This window comes from Takifugu rubripes, chromosome 22, assembly GCF_901000725.2.
Source record: "Takifugu rubripes chromosome 22, fTakRub1.2, whole genome shotgun sequence".
Taxonomy (NCBI): Eukaryota; Metazoa; Chordata; class Actinopteri; order Tetraodontiformes; family Tetraodontidae; genus Takifugu; species Takifugu rubripes.
The window spans coordinates 4378558-4404683 of NC_042306.1; the positions used below are offsets into that span (position 1 = coordinate 4378558).

At 45.1% G+C, this 26126-nt stretch overlaps 1 long non-coding RNA gene across 2 annotated transcripts; it reads left to right on the forward strand.

The window, feature by feature from the left end:
- Positions 1-8740: 8740 nt before the first annotated feature.
- Positions 8741-14034, forward strand: LOC115247984 (uncharacterized). 2 transcript variants are annotated; one of them, XR_003887022.1, is made up of 4 exons: positions 8987-9099; positions 9180-9315; positions 12885-13015; positions 13764-14034. It is a non-coding gene; the product is annotated as an uncharacterized lncRNA (long non-coding RNA). The 2 variants fall into 2 exon arrangements; XR_003887023.1 differs by lacking the exons at positions 8987-9099; positions 9180-9315 and adding an exon at positions 8741-8857.
- Positions 14035-26126: the final 12092 nt, after the last annotated feature.

Below are 26126 nucleotides of genomic sequence, written 5' to 3' on the forward strand. Positions count from 1 at the left end.
CAAACTAATTCATGTCATGGTGTTGACAGAAAACACAATCGGGCTCTCACAGAGCTGTCTGTGCTGAACAAGCTCACTGAAAGACACGGCAGTACACCTCGCGCACACCAACACACACCTCGGGTGGGAATGCCTCAGCTCACGCCGGGCTGATGCGTGCTGGGGTAGACGTTGGCGGCCATGAGTCATTGCGGCCAGCCGACAACCGGCAGGGTGAAACATGTTTCTGTTTTAATATTTTCACCAATCAGATCTAGACACCAAGAATTTTGCATTTATTTTTAGCCGTGTCTGTTGTGCGGTGATTGTGTTGTGTGCATTCCACAAGTGCCTTTCAGATGGTGTTCTGCCAGTGAAGAGCGCTGTTGCTGTTGGCAGGTGATGGCACCTGAGATGTAAGATTGCTCAGCCAGTCAACCGTGAAAATAAAAAAAAAAGCTGTGAATAAGCGTCCAAAATAACCTCTAAATGTGAAAGCGGCGACCTCACGATCTTCTAACTGATCATCAGGGACGTATCTGAAACGTCTGGAAACCCTCAATTCAGACCTATTTTCACAGCCAGTTTAATTTGGACGGGCGTCAATGTGTCAAAGCAAAGGAACGCGTCACTTTCAGCACGCCGGGAAGCTCTGAAAGTGATCTGCTGCACGGCCGCGCGGTTCATTCATTTACCCAGGTGCGTTGAAGGCAGCACAATGCTACGTTATCACACGGTAAGTGCTTTTGAATTGGAATTTGTTCATTGTCACACAAGATGGAGAGCCGAGGAGGCCTTGGCATTTGAAAAGGCCATATTTGAGGGCCTCCTCTGTGAGTGTTTACCCTCAAGGACAAATGAAGCCATTGAGCCTCCGCGAGATGTGAATGAGCTCCTTCTGCACACACGGCCTTTTTGAATGCACATCAAAACAACCTCAGCAAACCCAGAGACGCATTCCTCAGGTGTTTAATGTGAGGGCAAATAGGCAACCACTTCAATAAAATACCTCTTAGGTTGAATTGCATAAGTCAGAAAGCCAAACCAGAGCGAGGTGAAACTCCGGGAACAGTAACGGCTGAACCCTTACCTGCAGTTTTTAAGGCCTGCTCGAAGAGAGGGCATTTATTGTGCTGACAGGTTTACAGCGGATGTACAAGCAGCAGGAATGCGTTCGTACAAAACCTCGATTGAGGCAACGCGAAGGCCGGCAGTTCGCTGGGAGCAGAGATGCGGAGCGGCGTCGCCTCCTTAAAGCAGGGAAACTCTCTGAAAACAGAGCAGAGAGAAGACGCAAAAACTCCACCGCTTGCCTATTTTTACATGCCATCTTTTTGAGGTTGAGAAGACAATAACATACCGAATCCCGTGGAGGCCATCTTATTTTAATTACATTGTAACAGAGACCCCCCTCCTTCTCCCACCCCTTTCCGCAACCCCTTCCCTTCACAAACACACACAAAATGGCATCACGTTACACGCTCGCTCCCCACCACCGTGTAATTACACAACCAGGCAGAAAGCGTTTATTTTTAGGGTCAGTAAATGTTTGACTTTGACTCCTGCGCGAAGCTAGCGAACAGGCAGGGGTATCTCACGATAAACTCCAGTTTCATTGTCCAGTTTGGTGGTTCAATGACGTGTGGGCGTTTTTTCCTCCAGTTGAAAACAGGAGTGAACCCGGTCGGAGCACTCGCTCTTCTCAGAGCAACAGGTGTCATGACTGATGTGGCTGTAAGTGAGAGGTCGCTTTTCAGCACAGGCACGCCCAAATCATTCGAGATTAAGAGGAAGTAATGGAAATAATTAAACTTTTTTACTGGACTTTCTCTGTTTTGTTGGTTGGCTTTCAGCTTGTTAGTTTCTTTCTACCTGCAATTCAGTTAAACTTGATTTTCACAGCATCTGCCAGAAGCAAGATTGTACAGAAGCACCGAAACAAGCCACAGCGTTAAAGAAAAACCTGTCTTTTACCAGGGAGAAACCTGGAGGTGGGGAGGGGCGACCCTCCTGCAGATGGCCAGATGGGTAAAGGAGTAGAAGATGCATATACATTGGCTATACTGATGATGCAGAGTAGAACTAAGCAGATCAGTTGTGGCCGCAGAGAGAGATGTATTAGATACACTGGTAAATGAGGAGAAAGTCATTTTCTATGGTTTAGACACCAGAGCGCTAAAGACTCTTAAATTGTAGCCTGATTATAATAGTTATAAATAGTTATAATAGCAATAATAGTTAGGAAGATGATCAGAATTCTGTCCTTCATTTTGCTGCTGCAGCTTTTTCCCACCTGCTTATCTGAACAAACCCCTTTATGTTGCCTCGATCAACAAAAAGGCTCTGCTCCAGTCATGAACGCGTTCCTTTTTTTTTTACACCCCCCACCCCCCTCCGCACCTCAAACGTCTACTCCCGTGCATGGCGCACGCTCATCTCGTCAGTGTCACTAGTTCTGAGTCACCCTCACATGCTGGTACTGTATTTCTCGTTCGACCAGCAAATGCACGCACGCACAGAATCAAACCCACCATTTATTCACCTTCTAGGTACTCCCAAATATTTCTAGTTATAGCTATTGTCAGACAGGTGTGTCCCCTTTGGGAGTGGCCCTTGTAAAAAAAAAATAAAAAAAAATAAGACAGTTACGCAGAATGAGATTGAGATCTCATTCTGCAAAAGCGAGATGACTGCACGTGGGCCGAGATGGTACATCTTACTCATCGCACTCAAACAGATATTTTAATGTGAAGCAGACAAAGGAGGGGTAATATTACTGCTCTGACATGCCTGCCTATTGTCTCGCTGTCCATCACATGCTCGGCTCACGCTACCTGTCGCCGTTGGCGTTTGGATGAGACACGATGACCACGCCGCTGCACGACCGTGCAACGTGAGGGCGAATCATGTGTTCTACATGCGCTTTGCTTCGGTGTTCGCGAGTCATAGCTCCGAAACTCCTGCTGTTATCTTCAGTTTACAACAAATTAACCATTCATTAGACCGATTATTAAATCCAGTTATCTAATCTAGAGCAGGATGAGGTGCAGCGTTATAAAGAGGTGACCGGCAGGTGCCCTCCTGTGCTTTACGGTATCTTATCAAACAGTGCTGGAGCAGATTCAAGTCATGTTTTCACCATGAAATGGCTTTTTACTGCACATGGCAGCTTAACGGGAGAGATTTCTGGGCAAAAGGGAATCGTGTTCACCCTGCAGAGACACATCTCTCGCTTCCTGACGGCCAAAAAGCCAAGTTTGTGATCAATAATATGTGTACAAATATATACATATAGATATGTTCTGTTAACTTGCTCACGTAAGCAGCTTATAAAGACAAAATTCCAAATTGAAGTATGAGAGTTCGTACAGGCCAAATCCAGGTTTGATTCAAAGATAATACCTGGCACACCTCTGGTTATGGTTACAGTGACTCACCCTCCAAAGATGCCAGCGCGTTCAACACTCAGACAAAATCTTCTCACAAACATAACTGTGCACAAACATCCAAAGCATTTCAGCGACAGAGAGTTTCGGAACAACTGTATGTTTATTGTTTCAACCCAACCAGACCTGTCACCTGAAGAGAGCAGAACCTGCTGAGAAAGAGCCGAAGAAATGCATGAGGACACACACGTAGACACTCGCACGCACACACACACACACCTCGCCCTAACCCTACACCAAAGTCTACCTTGAACTATAAAACCAAGTCTAAACCCTCAACCTCTTTGCGAGGACCAGCACAAATGTCCTCAACTTGCTTGTGAAGTATTCTAGTCCTCAATATGTAGCAAGTATAAGACACACACACATATAACCTCTAACACATGCACACACACATCAGAAGCAAGTGATGATTTTGGGGGGCCCTATTTTCATCCAGGTACACTGAAAGGACAGCAAGGAGCGTGTTAAAGTTAACTATCCCAATTCCACTTTTGACTCATTATTGTTATTTAACATTTAAATTCCCATGCTAGACATCTTTTATGTGAGTTATAGAGAGAATATAAACATAACCACACAGTAAATAGTGAGATGTCTGTCATCTCACATGGAACTGTTTTAAATTCAGAAGATGAACGATTATTTCGCTTCTTGCTTTGACTCCACTTTGTGTTTCCTTTCTATTCTTTTATCAGACTTAAGATGTTCTGACTCTTCTTCTTTCACAAATAAAGGTAGAAGAAGGCGGCTTTGGAACGAATTGTCAGGGGAGCTGTATCCCCAAGCTTTCTGTCACTGCCTTGCTGTTCGTCTGTGCTTTTGATTCTAATGTTGCAGCGCAATAAACCAGGCGTAATGTTTAATTTCTTCACAGCGCGTCAAACAAACCTGCAGATGACTCAGATTACTCAGAGTGGCTCATCATGCAGCAGGATGTTAATCAGCCCACGACGAGAAATCTCCAGTTTCAACAAGCGTGTTTTAATGTGCAATGGGGAGATGATGAAATGCGGATTTTTGATCCACAAAGCGCTTTAAGTGTTTCTTTGTGTTTCTCAAGTTAAACTTCCAGTTTGCGTGCTGCCTGTAACAATGTTATAACAATGGGCAAAGCGCAGTAGCTTTGATGTCTTCACAGTAGCTTTGATGTCATAAATACGCTCTATGTTTGGTCGCCATGACGTCTTGTGACATCAGGTTCCCTTATTGAATTATTATTAAAGTTTGTAAGTAGACCTAAACTTTATTCACAACCTGAAGATTTCTTTGTGCATACAATGACATTTTTGTACCATCATTATTATTTTTACTATATTAGTATTTAGAGATTAGACCATATAAGGTTGTAACATTTCTTGCTAATTAAAATACAAACAAGAAAGGGAAAATGTTAATAACTAATGATAAAGATCTATTCATTCATATATAATGGAATGAAAAACTTCTACATTTACTTGTTTCATGAAGTGTCTCCCTTTTGCTGCTCCCTAACACAGATGATTTCTCATTTTTCCTTACGTGTAATTAAATTCCTGCTTCAAATACATCTATCGATTGATTTTTCTTGGAGAGAATTTCTTTTTCCCTGTTGGAAACTTTGAGGCAGATTGGAGCTGAAGCCAACAACATCTACCTGCACCCGCTGGTTGGTGTTGATGTCTGCGGTGCTGCTGGGGGTGGGGACGCTTATCAGATGACAAAGCATTTACCTCCATCACTGTTTTCTGTAATTAAAGAGCTTGCCTTTACTAAATGCTCTGACCACTAATCACTCCTAACAACGGCTGCCCCCCTCCGACCTTTGATGCTCTCCGGGATCTTCTGCAGTTCAGACAGTAACTGACACACTTGTTTTGCTATGAACCTTTTTTTTTAACCTCCTCCAGATCATTTTTTTCCACTCCTAATTACAAGATGATGCTGTCGTCTTAACCTAATGTGTCCTGAAGAGCGTTGCATCTTTGAAATGTGACACCAGTGCACTAAATCTGCAGCCCGCGGGAACAGCGTGCCCGAAGCCTCGGCCGTGTTAAGCTGGACAGCTTATCTACAACACATCTCCAGGGCTGCTTAAAAAGTCTCCAATTATAGGTTGTCACCAAAAAAAAGAAGAAGATGAGTTAAGCTGGTCTGCTTTTTTATTTAGGTCACAATTTAGCATCAAACAGGGTTTCATGGATTCATCCCTGGACGCACGGACCCAGGAGCCATGTTGGGCTTTGAGTTGTAATTTGGTGCACGTTGATAGCGCAGAACAATGGGGCGCTAGCGTTCAATACTGTCAACAGGAAGCAATGAGACAATGGCGGCTGCGGGGTGAAGGTTTCTCGTCGCCCGCTTGGCTCGCACCCACCAAAAGTTTCATATGTCTGCAGGGGTCACGCGTTACTGCGGGGGTCGCTATGTCTTCAAACTGTAGCTCTGAAGAGAGCGCGGGTCCTGGTTTTGGTTCATTTTATAAAGTGCTTAGTCAGCACTTATTGCCGACAGAGCTGAGGCCTTGTCAAGAGAAAAAAGCCAAAAGACGTTAGCGTGTGGATGAATGTTGATTCCGCCACTTGAGGCGCGCGACGTCACTTCCACCGGGTGTTCAATTTGGCAGGGTTGTGGGAGATTAAAGGTCCTTCCGATGTGCTTCCTGTCCCTCTGAAGATGCACCGTGCGCCCCTTCTAATTTGCTTCCTCCTGCCATTTTCTTTGTGCGCGCATCGGAGCCTTTGAAGTGGTGACTCTCTCGTGCCTAACGCATAAATGTGTGTGTGTGCGTGCAGCCTGTCCTCCGGTGCACCGGCGTTGTTCTGATCATACAGAAAAATAGAGGATCAACAAAAGGGCCGCTTCCTGTCGTCCTGGTTCCCATGCAGCACAATGCAGGTGAACAAGAGCAGCAGACTCCAGCTACAGTTACCTGGATCTACCCCCCCCCCCCCGTGACCCCACTAAAGACCTAAAACTCAGATTCATCAGCAAAGCCGACAGGATCAGGTTACATATAAGAGCTTTTTTCTACGTTTAGAGTTCATTAACCTTTTTTGCATAGTTGTACCATAAATTTAAGCAACATTTATATCATTTCATGCTGTGCATTTCAACATAATTTATGTCCTTAAATGGTGTGATTTATCTGAAAAACATTACACACTACTACACAAGCTACACAACAAATGATATCATTACAAAAATGAGAAAACAAAAAGGAAAGGTTTCCAATTTTAAAAATAAATTAATGGCCAATAAGATGGTAATAATCTTAAACTAGCCAAACAATGAAGTAATATGCTGCCAACCCTGCTGCGATGGTGTTTTGTTACATCCATGTTTGTTGCGTAATTGCTGGATTTCATAAAACCCTGGATCTTACAACTTTAGTCTGCAGCGTATTAACGATTGATGATTCACTTCTGACTCTCTATTCAAAGCTGCAGATATTTGCCTCCTAGGCTGTATTTTTAAGTAAACCTCTGCTGGCTGGCACCACAGGAGGGTGTGGAGACCCACCTCTCCATCAGCACGGCGGTCAGTAGATCCATCCATCTCCTGTCAACCGCCTGCTTATTCCTCATCAGGCCTGTGTGGGTCACCGGCGCCTCTATACAGTCTCCAATCAACCTAATGTTCATGTTTTGGACCGTTTGGGGGGAACCAGAGTACCTGGCACGTGCACAAAAAGACCCCAGAACCTAAAATCTTCAGCTGTGAGGTGACTCCAGCAGCAAGTTTCCACTCAAAACAAAGCAATTCAAATTAATGTGAATAACTGTGTTCAATTTATTTCATTCTGTGATTTTAAAAAAGCTTAATTACCTAAGTTCCCTCTTCTTTTGGTCACCCGTTTGGCGGCCGTTTGCGTGCTGCTTGAGGCGCCGCTCTCAGAGCTCTCCGCGGGTTTGATCTGCTGACAGATGTTAAAACGCGGCCTGGTCTGATAGCAGGGGAAGCTCTGATTAGCCGAGCGGAACCGCGGCTCCACGGAGACAGCAGAGAGGAACAGGGAGACGGCGGGCAGATATTGGCGGTACCACGCTTTAATTACAGCATCCTGCAGGAACACCGTGAAACACAAACACAGCACATTCCTTCATTGAAGGCCGCACTGCCGTTTCTGCCTGGTTCGACCCAGTTGCTTGATTTGTGGGGTTTATTTTGATCCTCATCTAGCGAAATTAAAATTTCAGGGAACTACTGAAGAAATATAGTTGAGGTCATTTGATGCCACAGGGCAGGTTTTATGCGCTCCACTGGCAGGTGTCCACATTCCCACGGTGTTGGTTGACTCTCTGCGGGTCGGCAGCACCTCGCAGCAGCCCCGGAACACACGTGGCCATCTCTGCAACACTGAGAGAGGCGATACTACAAGACCCAGATCACAATGTGAGGGGCCCCTCCACGTTACCGAGTTCCCATTAACAATGACAGGGTGGTGGCGCGAGGGGGAGGGGGGGGACTAAAGTAGTCCTCAATGGAGGACTCCCGATGAGGCAGACTGGGGATGCGTAGACGTCTGGCTGGGGATTTATCCAGGGGCCCCGGGCCATCATACCTGACTGCCAGCAACCTGAGATGCAATGTGGTGTGAGGGGGAGGGGTGGATGGCAGAGTGAATTAAAAAAAAAAAAAAGGAAATATTGTTTACTCTTCTGCTGTTTCTTCTGTTTGGGGCCACATTTTGCTGTCTCGCTCTTTGGATCCAGGGTTTAAGCCAGTAAATCCAGATTTTTTTTTTCCTCGCTTGGGTGTCCGGCCGAACGTTTACTGTTAAACCCGTTTTTGAGTGTTTGTATGTAACACCAGTCTTCCCACGAGCAACATCAGAGTTCAGTCCCACATCAAGACGGCGATCTTTCCTGCAAGCACAGATGGATTGGCGTGCAGATGAAGACGAAGAGGAGTGTTTTGAAGTTGATAAAAGATGGTGCACACAAAAGGAATGCTAAACGTGAAGCCTTTGATTGCAGTGCTATTGGTCATTTTAAACCCAAATCATCCCCCAAATAAAGTCTGGCCTTGTTTCTGCGTTTACTTTGCTGAGCCAAAAGAAGCTGTTTTTTGTGTCTTTAATCAATTTGGAATTACTTTGCAAATAAAACAGAAGTCAACAACACAACAAAAGAAAGAAGGCAGCACCTCTCAGATAAGTATGCGAACAAGTCCACAGAGGAGTGAAAAAACTGGTTTTACTCCAAAAGGGCAGAATTCAAGTGTTCTTAAACATGTTTTTCTGTTTGTTTGTGTGTGTGTGTGTGTGTGCGTGTGTGTGTGTGTGTGTGTGTGTGTGTGTGTGTGTGTGATGATATGCTGCATAAATATTTACCATCTTTAACCAAATGAGGGTGCTGATGTGGATTTAAGAGCGCACAATATGAAGGATGGAATAATGAGCTTGTGGTTTCAGGGAGCTGGAGGGAAACATGCTTGGACAAATAAGGACGGTGAGTAAATGGGGCCTTTGTCAGGCGCTGTGATACTTCTTGCTCTGCACACGTAGAGGAGGTGTTGGAGGCGATTAGGAGAACAAACGTCAAGTTCTTCTTTCTTTCTGCTATCAGCTCCCTTCATTGCAGTGTCGTCCAGGTGTGTTGCATGTGTGTGTGTTTAGACATATGTGAGGCCTTAAATTACAAGTTTTGTCCCAAAATCCATTCATCATGAAGCAAAGGCTTAGTTTTTACAGGTAAGCTAAGGATATGCTCCATAAAACTTATTGACTTGAAACTTCAGTTAACTGCATTTGAAACTCACCTGTGCTAACAGTGAAACTGAGAGCGTCTTCTGGTGAGAAAACAGGCAGTTTCAGGGGACAAGCCGCACTGTATCTTCCTGCACTGTCAACAAACCAACAAGCAGCTTAAGGATCAAATAGCTTAAGGATTCTGCACTCCACAAACAGGTTTGTGGAGCAAAACCAAACATTATGAATATACCACCATGAATGTATTTAATAGCCCAAAAGGAATTTTATTTGGTTGCTTGTGAGACCGAAGAACTCCAAACTGGTTAATGAGCAATACAAAAAAAACAAAAAAACTTATGAAAGAACAGACCAACAACGTTTATAGTGTTCTCCTGTACAGTATTATCTGTCTGGAGACTTGTATGTTTAGTTTATGATGCCCCCATTAAAATATTTGTTGCCTGTTAGCATTTTACAAGGAAGTCGCGTTCGAGACGCTCCTCTCGAGATAATTCTGTTCCACTTTTATTGCATGGAGCCATAAAGAAATGTCAGACAAAAGACTCTCTTATGTTTTGTTTGAATTTTTTTTGTTGTTGCTGCTGCTCCAGGAAGCAGAACTGTCATTCCAGCAAGTGACACCTGGCAAGTTACAGCACCGACCTTGGCATCGCGCTGAAACGAAACTGTGAAGCCTATTATGCATTTCTTGAAAATTATGTATCTCTAAGAGATATATAATATATCTCTAAGAGATATATAATGGCAGTGATGACTCCAAGTCCTTGCAGGAGTTGTGCGGTGATCTGAGCAAAAGGCCTCGTTACTATAAAAACACGAGGGTGCGGCAAAAGATGAGACCTGAGCAGACAGGTAAACATACACATGGAATGCTGTAATAGTTTTATAAGCCTGTTCACTACCAAACACACCTTCGGCCTGACTCCGAAACAAGCCCAGTGTTGATTTACAGCTAAGTCTGAAATAGAACCCTTGATATCACCCGGCTGTTATGTACATAGCACTTTACAGTCTTAGCATTAGCGTCTGTGACAAATTAAAACCTAAAGGGATCAAGTTTAAAACTCTGGACACTGATTAATCAGCTTCATTTCTTATCAGTGGGACTAAAGATAAAAGATAAGTTTGAAATGAATGAAACAAATGGCTGCCACGCTAATGTCCACGCCCAGCGCTCTGCAAACAGGCATCCTTTGAACTCTGAATTTCCCCCGAACAGACACATTATCAGATGCGAGGGAAGAATGAAGAAAAGCTCGGCCATTTCCTGAAAATGTGCAAAATGATGACAGGTTAAATGAATGTCAGCATCTTGCTCTATCTTGTTTTTCTGTTATTTTACAACCAGGCATTATCTTGATTTATCAGGTCTGTGTTTAAGATTTCTCCATACATTATTGCTCTTGCTCCAGTCTGGATAATCCAAACCTCTGCACAACTGCCAGATCTGCGATATGTTGTGATGAGTAAATCTCAATTCTTCATCCACACAGAGCTGATGCTGGCATTGGGATTCTGCATTTGGTAAATGTTTGCACTGAAAAATTCACCTTTGCATCATAGTGAACAGCTATCAGGACACCCACCCCCCCTCCCATTTTCTTTCCATTTACAGATATGCAAGCCTCCTTTTACAGAGTCCATTCTTATCTTAGTGGATCTTTATGCCTCTCTTTATATCTCTATCTGTTTCTGCCACAGTTAAGTTGTCATATCAAGGCTGTCGTGGCCCGTAGGGTCAGTCCGGGTGCACGGTGTTGTCACCGGGTCAGGGGAGAATCCTCATACTTGTGTTTATCACTCCAGAGCTGAGGAGCTGCTGAGTGAGATCAGCGTAATGCAGGCTTAACCCCATACGCTGTCTGGTTGACCAGGAGGTCAGGGGAAACTCTCCTGCCTTTCACTCCGCTGACGTGTTGGCATTTCTTTCGTCTGAGAGAGCATCTGAAATATTTCAATCATTTAAAGAGCTGCTCTGCACTGAGAGGAGCAGGTGAAACAGGAGACACGGGGGTCAAGTGGCACTGTGGAGAAATTCTTTAGGGATTTATTGCTTGAGAGAATGAGTTTACAACTTGGTGTGTCACAAAACCACAAAGTTAGAGCTGTATAAATTGTTTAAATTGCCTCTTAGAGGCAATATATAGTAACAGAAATGCAACATATACCATATCTGATTGTGTGGAACCCATTAATATTACACGAAAATCCTCTTTAAAAATTTGAAGACACCTAAGTAGCATTTGTGTTGTTTGAACTATTTGCCTCTGCACTGCGTCCAAAATTCCATTTTAACCACCGGCACAACCTGAAACAGAACATACCAGCTTCTACAAGCAGAAGGAAATATGGTGCAATGTTCGCTGTCTTGTCCTTTCTTTGCTGTGACACTTGGAAATTGCCCCATTAGCCAGATTGCAAACACATAAATAACATGGAGCCACAGGCCGACCGTGAAGCTTCCTGTGAAACGTCTTGAACTTGGTCTGAGGACACTGCAGAGTTTCCTGTGGGCACACTGGCCTCCCAGGCAGTGTTTGCTCTCTGGAGAAGCAGCAACATGTTTTCACTGGGGATCCAGTGCTCATAAAACACACTAATTACAGGGCATCCTTCAGTCAAGTGCAGCTATCAGTCAGTCACTTTATGTTTATGACCCTTTTTTCTGTTGCTGTAAAATACCATGGCTGGATGGACTATCGCGGGCTGGCTTGAGGAGCCAGTGGCAGAGATAAGACACCTATGACCTTTACAGTATCAGCACTGAGGAATCTCTCTGGGATGTGACCCTTGGTCAGCCTGGGGTTTAATGTGTAGCTCACAAATGGCCGTTTCCAACGGTGTTTACTTCCTTCCAATGGATAAATAATAACATAACCAGCCATGAATGGAATGCTGGATGCTACAAAGGGTTCGAGCTGCTCTATTGTCTGCGTGTGTGAGCCCGAAATGCCGCAGGTAGATCTTACGAAAGCTCTAGTCAATCAGGCGAGCGTTTAAGGCATGAGAACAGATCGACAGATCGGTACCCGTCCAGCAAGTACGCGATGAGTCACGGAAGCTTGGGAAAGCAAAGTTGTCTGGCGTGAATCATAGCCAGCGAAACATGGGCACAAAGCGCACGTGGACTGGCACACCACGGGCAAGTCTAAGCAGAGGCGCCTTCACCCAGTCCGTCAGCTGCTCACACCTGGATTAATCCTCGGCCCACAACTCCATCTACTACATCTAACTGTCAGTGTGGCTGTGCACGTGACTGCAGATATTTAGCTGTAAATACATTTTCTCCGCAAGTCTTGATTGGTCCATCTTGAGCAGGATCCTGCTCCTCCGCTGTGCTCACATGGACATGTGCTCTTTGGCTTAACAGCCCAGTGCAAACAGCTCAAAAAAAAAAAAAAGAAAGAAAAGCCTCATTGTGAGTCACTAAGTCAACATTCGAGTTGTCTCCTTTTCTTTGACTCTCACAAGTTCCCAACAGTGAGTCCAAAGTTGTCTTTAGCACCTGGAGACATGCAGGCACACACATGATCACTGTACGTGACACTGTGTACATAATGTTTGTATGCTTCCACTTATTTTTCTTTTTCTGTTTGTCTTATTTTTGTCAGAGTTTCAGGTTGAGTATACAGACACAAACGCACACCTGTCACCCTGGCCGTTGCACATGTTTTGCATATCCTGGCTTCCTTTTCAAACAGGATTTATAGATTAATATTTCACAGCGAGCAAAGAAAACACAATGTTGTCACTTGTCTGTGCAGGAAGTGGAGCTGAGATGTATCTGGAAGGTTGGCGCAAGCCCGTAGTGCCCTGTTACACTCTTCCTCCATCGCCTGGTGCCAGGTCCGACTCAAAGAATGAGCTTCAGGAACAAAAGTTACGCAGATAACAGGTGCATTTCCTGCTAATTTATTGTCATAAACCTCCCCAGAAAAAGACAGATATTGATTTCCTTTGAGCTCTGCATGTATTCCCAAGCTTTAATCGTGAAATGCACAAATGTAACCACGTCACCCCTAGTTTGGTTGTCATGGCGGCAGTTTTTGGATTCTGATCATCGGGTTTGCCTTTGGAGACCCGAGCAGCGACCTTGAAGGGCCATCGGGGAATCCCGCCAACATTTCAAGCAACACAATCTCGTGCCTGTTTTATAAAAGCAAAAACTGTTGTTCTGAGTTTAAAATGAATAATTACTACCTACATATGTGTAAAATTGGATTTTTATGACATCCATACTTTAGCCCAGACCAGTGCAGACTTGAGACTGAGAAAACCACATATTTGATTTCTTTTTTTTCATGAATAAATTACATGTTAACATCCAGTGACAGGATACAGATGTAGCAAGTTTAGTATTTGAGCCCTGACGCTCACAGCGCACCATACTTTCGCTCCAGAATCACTTTGACGCGGAGCAGCTGTGTTCCTGGAACTAAAATATGGTGCGTGGAGCCAAAAGTCTGCTAAAGTGTAGTTATGAAATTTATGAGAATGATAAAGAGAACGGTTAATAAAGAACACATGTTACACCACAAACGAACCTTTAAAAAAATAGTGCCATTGACAGCTGCAATGAGAAATTATAACCAAGAGGAATCTGACAGGTTGACTGGAAATGTTTCATTTCACTTCCCTTGCAGCCCAAAGCGGGGTCTGTTGTCCGCTCCAGTCAGGCTCAGATGAGGAAGAAGGGGGTTCCCGGCGTAGCTGCAGCCTGGGACACCACGGCGCAGAGGTCACCGGCCAAGAATGAGAGATGTTTTGTTATTTCTGCTTCGTCTTCTTCTTCCTCCAGGGTCACGTAAACACCAGCGCCAGACCTGAGTGGGATCAAAGTGCTCATTAAAAAAGCCCACAACCCTGAGAAATGGCAGACCAAATAGCAGCCCATGGTGGCGGGCAAAAACTAAATTTGGAACAAGGACATGCTTTCATTTTCCAGGAATGGGGTGTCTTAGGCAATTGCCATTGAGCAACGACAGTGTTTAAACTGTAGTTTTTTTCTAAGCTGCAGTAACAAACAGAAAACAGGCAAACAATTTCAAAACATTCAGACAGATAGATAAATGGATGAACTTAAAGTGACCCTGTGGCAAAATATGTTAAAAATGTCATGTAAATATGCAGACGGACCAGTCAGAATCATGCAATGTCCTTTTTCAAGCATTAATGTCACATTGCGTCTAAAGCGGCTGTATTAGCCAAAGGAAATGAAGAGATTTGGCTCAGAATGTGCCATTAAAGAGCAAAACGCTCTGAATTAAAAAGAAAAAAGGAACAACCCCTTCCTGGCTGTTCACTCCCAGGATCAGCGCAGGCCGAGCATGATCAGTGGGTCCATAAACAGGTGGCACAAGGCCCCCCAGTTAAAACAACACACCCCGACGCGGAAAGAAAAGCGCAGTACATTTCATTTTCATACCACGGAGGTGTCATAGTTTCTGCTCGTTTAACGGTTTCCGCCATCTGGCCAGCGATGGTGGAAATGCAGAGCGAGGCCGCGGCAGAAACACAGACGGGCATCTGTTGCTGGCAGGTGAACAGCAACGCGATTCACATCGAAGCCCGTGTGTTTTCCTGCCCCCTGAATCAAAGCTCCTGTTCCATTGACGGGCATGTTAAGTCAAGGGCACGCTTTTGATGTGGCTGCTGGCAGAAAAAGGCCAAACCGGCAGAGGACAATTACACATCTCGAGCCTCTCTGACGCTCAATCAGGGAAATGTTAACATTTGTGCAAGGACAATAGAGGTTCCCAGCTCTTCGCGAACATCTGAATCGTCTTGTGTAAACACTGGGAACCAGTCAATCTGGAATCATCTGTTGATTCACATTTCTATTTGAGTCTTTGTGATTATGGCTGTCCCACCGATTCTTCGTAATTATAGGACAGCTCGCCCGAGCAGCGAGGTTCACGTTACAAGTGCGGTTATCAGCATGTGTGTGAGAGCGAGTGAGAATGTGTGAGAGTGAGTGTACGTGACGGGCAGCGGAGGGCTTAGCCGCAGCCTGAGCGTGCCTGTGGTTGACCTGTGAGCCTTCCCGTCCAACACCGAGGCCTAATTATGAAAGATAGCGTCTACGGCTGAGACTTGGCGTACACAGCGTGACGTGTCTGGTGCCCTGACGGCAGGAGTGCGTGGATGGAAAATTTCCAAAAAGCTGGACCGATAACTTTCAGAAATTCGTGGCAAAAAAAATCAAATATGGTGGAAATACACACACTTTTGTCGGCTTAAAATTGTATCTAAATATTGATTTGGGTCTCCTCTACCAGTAGTCTAAAGAAAATAAACCTAAGGCTTGAAAATAAACTTTTCCAGTTTCCAATCTATTACTATAAGTACATCGTGAAGCTCTGAACAGGAAATACACCCACAGCTGCTGCAAGTTCCTCAACACTCCCCAAAAAGGAGGTTCAAAATAAGTGTTCCAGTATTACGAGCTCACCTCAGTGTCCAGTGTGAGTCCATTGTGATGACCTGGTCCCCCCCCCCACCATCATGGACACCAGTGTGCAGCTGTCGGATTTCATTAAAATGACATTTGTAAATATTTGACCCCATAAAAGGGAGGGTAAACCATCATGATTAACAGTTGAGCAAGAGAGTAGGAACCTATTTGCACTAATCACCATAAAAGTGACACAGTGATCATGTGTTGTTATATATATATCCTACTGATAGTGTTCACTCTTGTGCAACACTCACTTTTCCAGCTGATTCCCAGTTTACGGTGGAATGAGAAATAGGCAGAGAGCAGTACACATCACATATAGTTAGACGTTTGAATAAACTGGTGTACATTGGTCCCTGGCCCTGGTGAAATGTAAAAAAAAGAGAGAATAAGAGACAATTGCCCTCTTGTATGAACAGAGTCACAGACAAAGAGCTGAACTCACTTTGAAGGGTTTTTTTTCTTGAAAATAAGCATTGAGAACCGAGTGACACAATAGAAAATCTACACCTAACTATACAATTTTTAACAGCCCAAATCCGAATCCCAGACCAACGGGACAATAAAAAATGCACGTGCTTGAAAAAGAGCAAGTCCATGTTTGCTTTTTTCTAAACGTGCGCTGCAAAAACGAAAGGATTAGCCAAAATGGCGTTTGACGGGAGAAACGCAGCCGAGACGGCTTTCAGGTAAAACCGCCTTTCAGCTGCGGAATTTGGATTCTCCAGAGAAGTAATCAGTCAAGGGGAGGACAGAAGTGAGCTGTAGTTGCTTTAAACTCAAGAGACAGTACCAACAGGTCTACTCTTTAAGCTCAGATAGAGATATTCCCAGATGAAGCGCAGACAGGCCGAACCCCGCGTGATGAATTAGGCTATTCACCTCTCCCAGATCCACACAGACCTCTGTGTGTTTTGTCACACCAAAATACAAGGTTACCTCTTGTGCCCCAGACCCGAGTTATGCGAAAACAGAGGAAATAGCTGAAAGAAAAGGTGTCATTTTTCTCCACCTGAAAGGCCGCGCGTGTGTGCGAGCGATCGCCCACAAGAGAGCCTGAGCGGTGTGCGCCTGCCTGCGTGAGAAGCGAACAGAGGGAAAGTGAGAGCGGGGAGGGAGAGAGACAGAATGCGGCCTCTAATTCGCTGATCTCAGCTGATTACATTTTCCCCTCCAGACGGTAGACATTCCTCCAACCTGTGGCCATTGGGCCCCTCGGCTTTCACCGTTAGGAGTCTTATTGAAGGTAAACAAGCCTGAGTATATGCAGGCCACAGAAACAGGTGGGTGTGAGGGGTGAGACAGCTCACTCGGAGAGCATGTAGAGGCACCAGGATGACTTAGGCTGGCAGTATTTTTAACCTTCAGCACATCTGACAGACCAGGCAGGGGGGAAAAAAAACAAAAAGAACGATAATAACATATTCTTTTCTGTTTCTCTTTGTTGACATCTGCAGAAAAGATTAAACGCCAAATGTATTTGCAGCTCTAAACACAACTTTGATCCGTGTTCAAAGATGTCGATCCCGCAGGCCGTAAAACACCTCTTATCTCCGGGCTGGCATGTGAAAAAAGGACAAAGCGTCACCCCTCCTGACACCGACATGAAGGAAGTTCTGGCACGACAGAACTGAGTTGCATCTCTGCACATCCAATCGATCATAATCCCACTCAAACTTCACATCACCTACTGTGTAGCTATTCTTGTTTAGGGTCGCAACAGGTCATGGAGCGTAACCCCGTCGACAAGAGGCTGGAACAATCCCCAGACAGACTCCAACCAGTCCACAACATTCACACTCCAATCTAAACCGGAAAAATAACTATAGATATGATAGAATAATCCCAATGTTCTGAAAGAATGCCGGTCATCTTTTTAAGGTTGCAGGCCAAAACCGTTTCCTTTCTCGTTCCTCGACTGGTGAATGTCGGCCCAGCTAACAAAGCAAAGCTCGGACTGAGGAAGCTGCCAGTGATGTTTGCATCCTGTCCTGTCACAAACCCCAGTCTCTCGTCCACGGGCGAGCACGTCGCCTCCAGCAATCCAGCGAGGAAAGAACGTAAAGTCTTTGTGAAAACTTTCACATCGCCTGCTGGTTGACGTCGAGCCTCCTGACACTGATTTTGAACTTTTTCATCAAAGATGAGATGAAAGAACTGTGACTACAAAGAAAGAATTGTTTGCATTTGAGGCATTTTCCTGGTTGCTCCATTTATTTATTTTTTTCAAACTAAGGATGTGAAGCGTCACTGATGAAATTGAGAGGACGCGATGATTTGTAGGAGGAGTAAAAGCCCTAAGCGTGTTTTATAACTCTTCTTTAAGGATTGCTCTCCTCTTTTTGAGATGTTGGATAAAGGATAAGGGAATGGGCTATAACTCACAAACCTGGAGTTTAAAGAGGTGAAATTACTCCGCTGCAACAACCGAAACCACTCACGCTTGTCGCGAACCTCCAGGCACTTTTCTGGCCCGGGACGGCGGTGGGATGGTCTCCAACTATTTCAGCGGAAATATCAAGTAATGTGTCTCGAAATTACACTTGAATAAATGTACTTTCCACCTCAGCAAACACCACAGACAGAGTGAAAACACTCTCCTCGGCCAAACAAACGGCATCAGTTTTTCTTCCACGAGGGCCACACAGGTCAGACAAACACTGGCAATGTTTCAACACCACCTCCGCCACCGCCACCCCAACGCCACCACCGCCACCCCAACACACACGCACTCCTCCCTCCTCTGTTCCTCAGCAGTCCACACGTTTACTATCAACAGGAAACATCTTTCACGGTAAAGGAAGTGTTACTCTCTAATAGGTCTAATGTGATTCAATGACCAAATCGCTCTCAGCCAATGGGAGGGGTCTTATTTTAGGAGGAGGTATAAAAGGGAACCAAGGCCATTCCAGAGAGCTTAGACGGCACAAAGTTCTCACACTGGCTACATGTTGTGCTCCCGTCTCAACTTCTGCAAACTCAAGACTGTACATAGACACATTACTATGCACATCTGGTTTCACTGTTGTTTCACAGATCTTGTAACACATCCTGAAACCACAGTCTAAGCAAAAGACGATGGGGGAAACCCAGAGTGAGCGCTGTTATGTTTCTCCCAGCTCGGCAAGATCGGCCGTCCTTGCATAGTTTCTGATCGGAGCAAAAGTGATGCGTGACATGCTGTAGAGTCGAATGTTTGAGCTCGTGGACAAAGAGGCCGGAGGTCAGGTGAAGGTCCGCTCCGAAAGGCTCGAACGATATTTTTGACGTTTGGACCTATGCGTCATAACGGAACTGTTAGCGCTTTCAACTGCTGCTGATGCCACCATTTCATTTTTAGTCACCACATTCCTGAAACTGATTGTTCTGGCCAGCTTTGGCTCTCTCTTTTTTGTCATCAGTGAATTGTGCGAAGCAGTGAGAGCAGAGCCAAAAATACCGGGACGCGGAGGGTGACATTAGGGGAATGCGTCCTAGCGACAGGGAGCTATGACGGAGTTCCCTGATTAGCGAGTTGCCACGCTGAGACAAAGGGCCCCTGAAATCACAGGAAACAGAACAATCAAAGAGCCAGCGCACATTCCAAGAAAAGCAGCATGCCACAGAAACACAATGTGTTCCAGGACGTCGCTGCGCCTGAGCATCTGATGAAAGCTCTCACCGGGCATTTGCTGTGAATTATTGGTCAAGAGTGACGCCAAACAGGGAAGAAATGTCTTAGATATTAAATTTCTGAAGCACATTAATCAGACCGGCATTGATTGCTGTTGGAAGAGCACAAACGCTATGAAACTGCCCGTGATTATGGCTTCCAGGCATTTTTCGTTCTGTCTTCTATTCACACTGACAGGTATTTTCGTCCAAAAACCTCAAAACTGTGAGGTCTCCCACTCCCCTTGCAAAAAAAAAAGAAGAAAATCACCACTGGGCCCACACACCTACCTTGTGATCCGTTGTATCTCAGCCTGGACTCAGGAAATAACTCTTTCCCCTTCTCCAAAATGGCAGCTCTGCTTCCGTGGCGTTGGTTTGTTGGATTAGGACAATTCCCCACCACCCCATAATTTGAGGGATCCTCATAACACGCCACACCCTGTCATACATTTCCATTATAAGCCCATTTTGTTGTCTGATGAAGTTATTTTAGTGTAAAGAAATATATTGGTTTAATTTTTTTTCAGGCAAGGGGAACCCTCCTATTTTTAGCTACGGCCTGCAGCATTAGCTTCTGGCCACAGAACTTCTCGGATTCCGCCTCGATTGTTCGGCAGCAGGTAAAAGCCAGATCGGATGGCAAAGCCTCAATGTGGGCGCCCAAATTCTAGGTCATGGGGAGATGAAGGAGGCCTATTTTAAGTCAAATGTGCTGTTTAGATCCGTGCAAAACCAGAGGGGAACCTCGTCCCCACAAGCGAAGCCCACTTCTCTAACTTGTGGTGTGTGTGGCCGCTGATGTGATGCAGTCTTTGGATTATCAGTTTTCGCTTTCCCTTTGTTCGCTACGATTGGCTTTTAGCTTCCCGACCTCGGCAAAATGTGTGTTCCCTCAGGATTGAGAGGTTTATAAATATTTGTGCATATTTCATTCCGTAGTTTGCGCTGTTGCACTTGCTGTGTTTGGACAAGAAAGACGTTTGCATTGGCAGCTTGGCCACATTAATATGCAGCTCGGAGGTGTGGTTGATGAATATCTGATGTTTCTCACGTATTAGTGCACAGTACGGTGTCGGGAATAACAGATTAATTGGACACTTTTGGCTTTGTTTCGATAGCCGATTGGTAAAGATGTCACCTGAGGTTGTGTCTCGCTGAAGGCGTCAGAACTGGGAGCCCGTGTGAGGTCCAAAGCCGCTGCTAGACAAAGCACAAATAGAGATGAAGTGATCAGGAGACAATGCGAGTGCAGTTCTCATGCGCTGTCGTTCAGCTGAACAGGAAGGTTACAGCATGAGGCCAGAATGGTGGGTGATGCATCAGTTTCCTGATCAGAGAAAACAAAGGGCACGCTCAATTTGTTCTGTCTCGCCGTCCCCTTTCAAACAAACGCAGAGGATCCGTGCATGACACCACAGCCGTGCACGCATCTGATGCATGCAGTTTTTAACTTTAGGGAGCTCGGAGAGTGAACGGACATAGAGAAGCAGTGAGGAGCTGTGATTGCACCCTGCAAACGGCCCCTTTTCGCGTTAACCCGCAGCACACAACCACTTGGGCTGACACACGAAGCACACTTCAGGAAATTCTGGGCAAACTGTGAAAAGATTCACTCTTCAAAAAACAGGAAGTGGTTAACAGCTGCGTTAAACCAGAGCGCACCTCTTTAATTGAAAATCTGAGAAAAACACTGACACGATGCAATCGGTCGCTACGCCGTGCTAAAACAGGTGAGAAAACAGGTTCAGGTGGGATAAAAGTCCATTTTGAAATGATTGGCATGAGAGACATCAAGCCAGCAAGTTACTTTAAAAAGTTCCTAAAAGAAATAATCTTTCCTCATTTAAAGATTTGTCCTCACCCTTGTTGGTGGACACTTTTAAGGACTCACTGCATGGCACAATATGCCATGCAGGTAGATTATCAAAGGCTGTGCCTCAGGTTAAACAACACAGCTGCATTTAAGAATGTCCCCAAGCTGCCAGCCCTTCATTCCAGCCGAGTACACATGCATTTTTGGATCAAGGGTGTTTATCCCTGTGTTGTGCAGCAGCTTGAGGTACATGGCAGAGAATTGCCCTGGCCTGGTGACAATGCACACAAAAAGCAACCGGGTTTAAACTACTCAGGAGCCATTATCTGTGCGAACGCATGTGTTGTGACTAGATCTACGGACAGCTTTTTGACAGCGGAGCTCAGCTGTACAGAGCCTGGTTCTGATAACTGCTGGAGGGAGAGCTCAGGTGAGCTTTCGGTGGGCAGTCAAGGTTGCGAGGGCGTGGGCCGCAAGATTACTGCAGGTCACGAACTCAAAAAAACAGCCGGTTCAACCTTTGAACCTCAAAACCACAGACTGAGGAAGGAGCATTTCTTTGAGTGCACAGCGTTGCTCAAGAACACTGTGTGGATGTGCGTGGGTGAATGGTTTTGTTACGATTCGTCGTGATGGCCAGAGATTATGAAGTATTTTGGAAAATATGCTTTATGGTGGATGAATAATAGCATCAGTCACACGGCACAGCTGTAAAGTTTTGTCAAAAGCCCCGTCTGATGGTAATAAGACCAGGCATTTGCAAACAAACCTGGCCCGGCTTTGACACAATAGCCATACACCCACGGAGGCCTAAATAATATCACATCAGTCCATGTCATCATTTATAATACCGATCCTTTTCTTTTCATTACCAAACAGACAAATTCCAGGCCCTGTCTACTCTAGGCCAGTGGAAATTGCAGCCTGATTAATGGCCAGTCGTATTTAGGGTCCCATTTAAAGTGCCAATGATACAAGAGCTACAGGTTATTAAAGAGTGGTGGCCAAAGTCAGGAGCTTTAAGTTAACAGGTCGGGTGAGGCCCCGAAGCCATTACAGAGGGGGGTAATTATACCTTAGTTGAAGTGTTAAATAAGCTGGTAACCTGTCATTTGAAGCTATTTATTGAAGCCAGGTGGAGTAAATAAATCAGTTTAGGCCCGTGGCTCCAGGAGTAATTCAACTCAGCTTCAGCTCCTTTAGGAAGGCAAACTCTGACCTTGTTGGAAGAGGTTATACCTTCCACCTCGGAGGACGTGGCGGGTATTTTAAAAACAATTTACATCAATGAGGTGCACAGAGCCACAAAAGAAACTGCTGAAAGTTGGACAGGAAACCGACACTTGGCACTGCAAACCACTCTCTCCGCTGAGGTAGCACACTTCACACAGCATGAGCAGAAAATTTTGCATTGTGGAGCCACCTGCTATCTGTCACAACCGCAGCAGAACCATCGATTCCTGTCGGTAAGCTAAGACTGAAAGAGGGACACATCAAATCTGAACGGCGCGCGTGCCGAGTGTTCGAAAAGCACCGGATCTCGTTCGTTTGTAAACCACATGCTGTTTTTTCATCTGCCTTTTTGTAACTGAACGCAAAATTCTAAATTACTCAGTTGTAGATACACCCGAACACTCCCTGTAACTGTCCTAACTGCTCAAGGTTTTATCAGTTGTTCCACCCACAAATCACTGAATCATCTATAGTACATTTGAAACTCGACGTGTGGCTCAAAGGATTGTAAAGCGTCATTGATCACAACCGTTTCCACAGTCAGCGACACTCGCTTCTGTTACCCACCCACCAGCATCTTTTCCACCAAAGACACTGAATCGGCCAACTGACACATAGAGGCCAGATCGATTTTAAGGCATATTAATTTTGTTAAAGACCGCTACACTCTTGAATCTGGTGGAAAAAAGCACAAAGGATTCCAATCAAAGTCCCTGAAGGTAACATATGTTATTTATCGACATTTGCTTACATCCCCTGATGCCGTCACCCGTGGTGATAAAGGTGTCTAACCTTTTAAGTGACGCTCCGACTCGATGTACGCCCCCCCCCCCATGTGACTTTTACTCATGCTACACATCAGTGGATTTCACCATCCTATCGCGGTTGCAGTCATTTCCCAAACATTTGCCGCCTGAAAAGGAGTCATGGTTTGTTATCACAAGCGTGTTTTCAATTATTTTCATTTAGAGAAGGGAAAACACACACACAGACACACACACACACACACACTGTGCAAGAGCACAGGACCAGTATCCCCTCTCTGTGAGGGTTTTGTAAAAACAGAAGAACACTGAAGGAATCGTAACCAGGTGTAGCAGAGAAAATACCTGTAGCATTCCTTGCTGGAGGAATGTTTTTATTAGCCTTTTCACAAATGTCGCCATTTCGAGGTGTGTACACTATAAAGTGCACTGTGGGCCGGATCACTCCATCAAGGAGGGCGCTGCTTCAATGGGGAACCTGTGCCGAGGCCAGGGTTATGCTATTTGAACAGCTGGCACAGTTTAGTCCGGCATGCACGAGTGTGCACAGATCTGAGCATGTTCTACCACACGGGTAGGGGGGGGGGGGGACCAGGCTGCCCCTATAGAATTCAGCAGAAAGGACTGTACATCAGACAGTGGCATCGTTTGAAACAGTCGAGCAATGCTGCTGACGCGAAAAGCTCATCAGAAATGGTGAAAATTGAGCCCAAAATACCTGTTTGAGTCTTAGTGAAAGTCTTTTAGTGGTCCTGATTAGTCTTTCGTGGACTTAGAAACTCTAAGCAGACAGGCCATAGAGTTGAAATGTAACATATAAATGAGGTTTGATAAGCATCTGTCCATCGCAAGTCAATGGATGAATGAGTTGGGGGGTTTTTTAACAGTTTTCTGAGATCATAGTTTATAATGCACAACTTCATCTTTTGTAAATCATTACAACCTTTCTCAGGAAATGTTCGCCTATTTACCAAAAGTAAGGAAGAAGCAAGCTTTCCTGCAAACATATATTTCATAAATCCGGCAAGCAGAGCGACATGGTCCAAGGATCGGACTGCTTGGAGCCCCCGACAGCCCATCCGTTCTCATTTATCTAATAAAAGTGCCTTTCTTAGCACTTTGGAGAGAGAAAAGAACAATATTTTCTCAGCCAGTGAAGCCATGCGTGTGTGGTACGACAAGCAGAACCAGTATGATTCCTGGTGTTAACAGCTAATAAATTGAGGCCCATCCCCTCCCCCTCCCGTGCTTCCACCGGCTCAATTATATCCACATGTAGCAATTATTCCGTCCATGTTAACCAGAGACCGCTGCATATTTTTGAAAGGTGGCGTTCCGTAACACTTGCTGAAAGTTGCGCTGGATGTCGAGACACATGTTTGGGTTCTGTCGAAGCCAGACGCTTAATGAATAAGTGCTGTGGAACCCAGCAGGAACTTCTACAGTATGCCCCCCCAACCCCTATAAAGAATTCACTGCAAAAGACAATGATGGGTTTTTTTTTGCTAAAGGATTCATTATTAGTTCATTTAGCAAATGGGCTAATGCTGCATTTAGCTGAAATTAAGGAGTTGAACTGCTATCAGTCCCCAAGAGGTTGAAAATTTGCATCTCAAAAAGAAGCAACCGGGCAGTTTCATGTAATATATTATTCAAATGAGTGTGGTGGCAAACGTGTTTTGTATATACTGTAGCTGAGAACCACTTTGTTTTGTGACAGTTATCTTTATCAGTGAAACTTAGCTGTACTTTAGTCATGTTAATTCACTGAAGAAACCGTTTCTTTATGTTTCCCCAGGAGGTGCGAGTGGCTGTGGGGAGGAGGGGGGGGTTGCCTTCCATCCGTGCTGCTTTTTTTCTTTAAACATGTTTGAGGTTTTTCTGAAATTGGAGCAGGACTAAAGCCAGCTCTTTGAATGTCACATCCATGGCGCGTGCCAGCCTTTTCTGTAAAACATTTCTGCCCCCCCCCCCCCTTTTTTTTCCAACAGGGGGGTTGGAGAGCCTCAATGCTATCATTCTTTGATTCTGTTTGAATCTGGCCGCGCGTGAGCAGGAAACTGAGCCAAACGTGCTTCCTGAGTGGACCGGGGGGAAACTGTAATAAGCGAGGGGCGGGTGGTTAAAAATAACCAGGCTATATAAGCCCAGAGCAGACCAGGATCCCACTCGCTCTCCAACTCTCACTGAGTCTCTCTCGGCCGGGATGTCCCGTGCAGGGCTCACTTACGCACTGTTTTTTCCATGGAAGTGAGCAGAGCACACCACATGCGGTAAGGGGGAGCCGGGGCGTCCTGATCCTCGCCATGGTGACGGAACATTAGCGACGTGACCCAGACATAATCTTTGTCAATGGCCTAATGCTGTTGACACGAGGTTTCATCATGGAAGACGTGAAACATGTGTAAATTGAGTTAAGAACACTGTCATAGGGGGGGAAACTCTTCTATTTCATGTGATAATAAAATGCACCATGTAGACGAGAACACTGGGTTAAATTTAACTCCATGAGTCCTAATAATTCGCTGTCAGCCGTGAGAAGCCAAGCAGCAAAAGGAAACAAAAACAAACAAGATATTTAAAGGAATGGAAGTCACTGTCACTGCTGTCAGCGATGATCTTGTCACCAAAGTGACAGCCCACTTATATCCGTCCCTGAGCACATCTGTGAAGGAATTGTGAAATAGCACAGCCAGTTACTCAATGGTGGAGTTACTGTGTAAGTGGTGAATCAGGAAAAAGAGGTTTCTCTGGAAATTAAACATCTTTTTTTTCCAAGCGACTACAGCTAACACAGCATGTAGTAAATAAATCCTAAAGAAAGGGGCACAGGGTCGACTCACACACTCCAAGGTGTTTGTCCCACTTTAACCTTTGGCCCCACTGAGGATTGAGTACTTTTTTAACCTACAAATCTCTCCAACCTCTGCGTTTCGTGCGAATGTACCTTGTTCGCGGGGCCCCCGTGTGAAATTTTATCATCTGAGGTGTAGACTTCTCCACAGGAAGTCACTTATCAGAGGGAAATACAAACCTTTTTCTCATAAAATGTCCTGAGAATCAGCACGCATCACATGACCTCAGG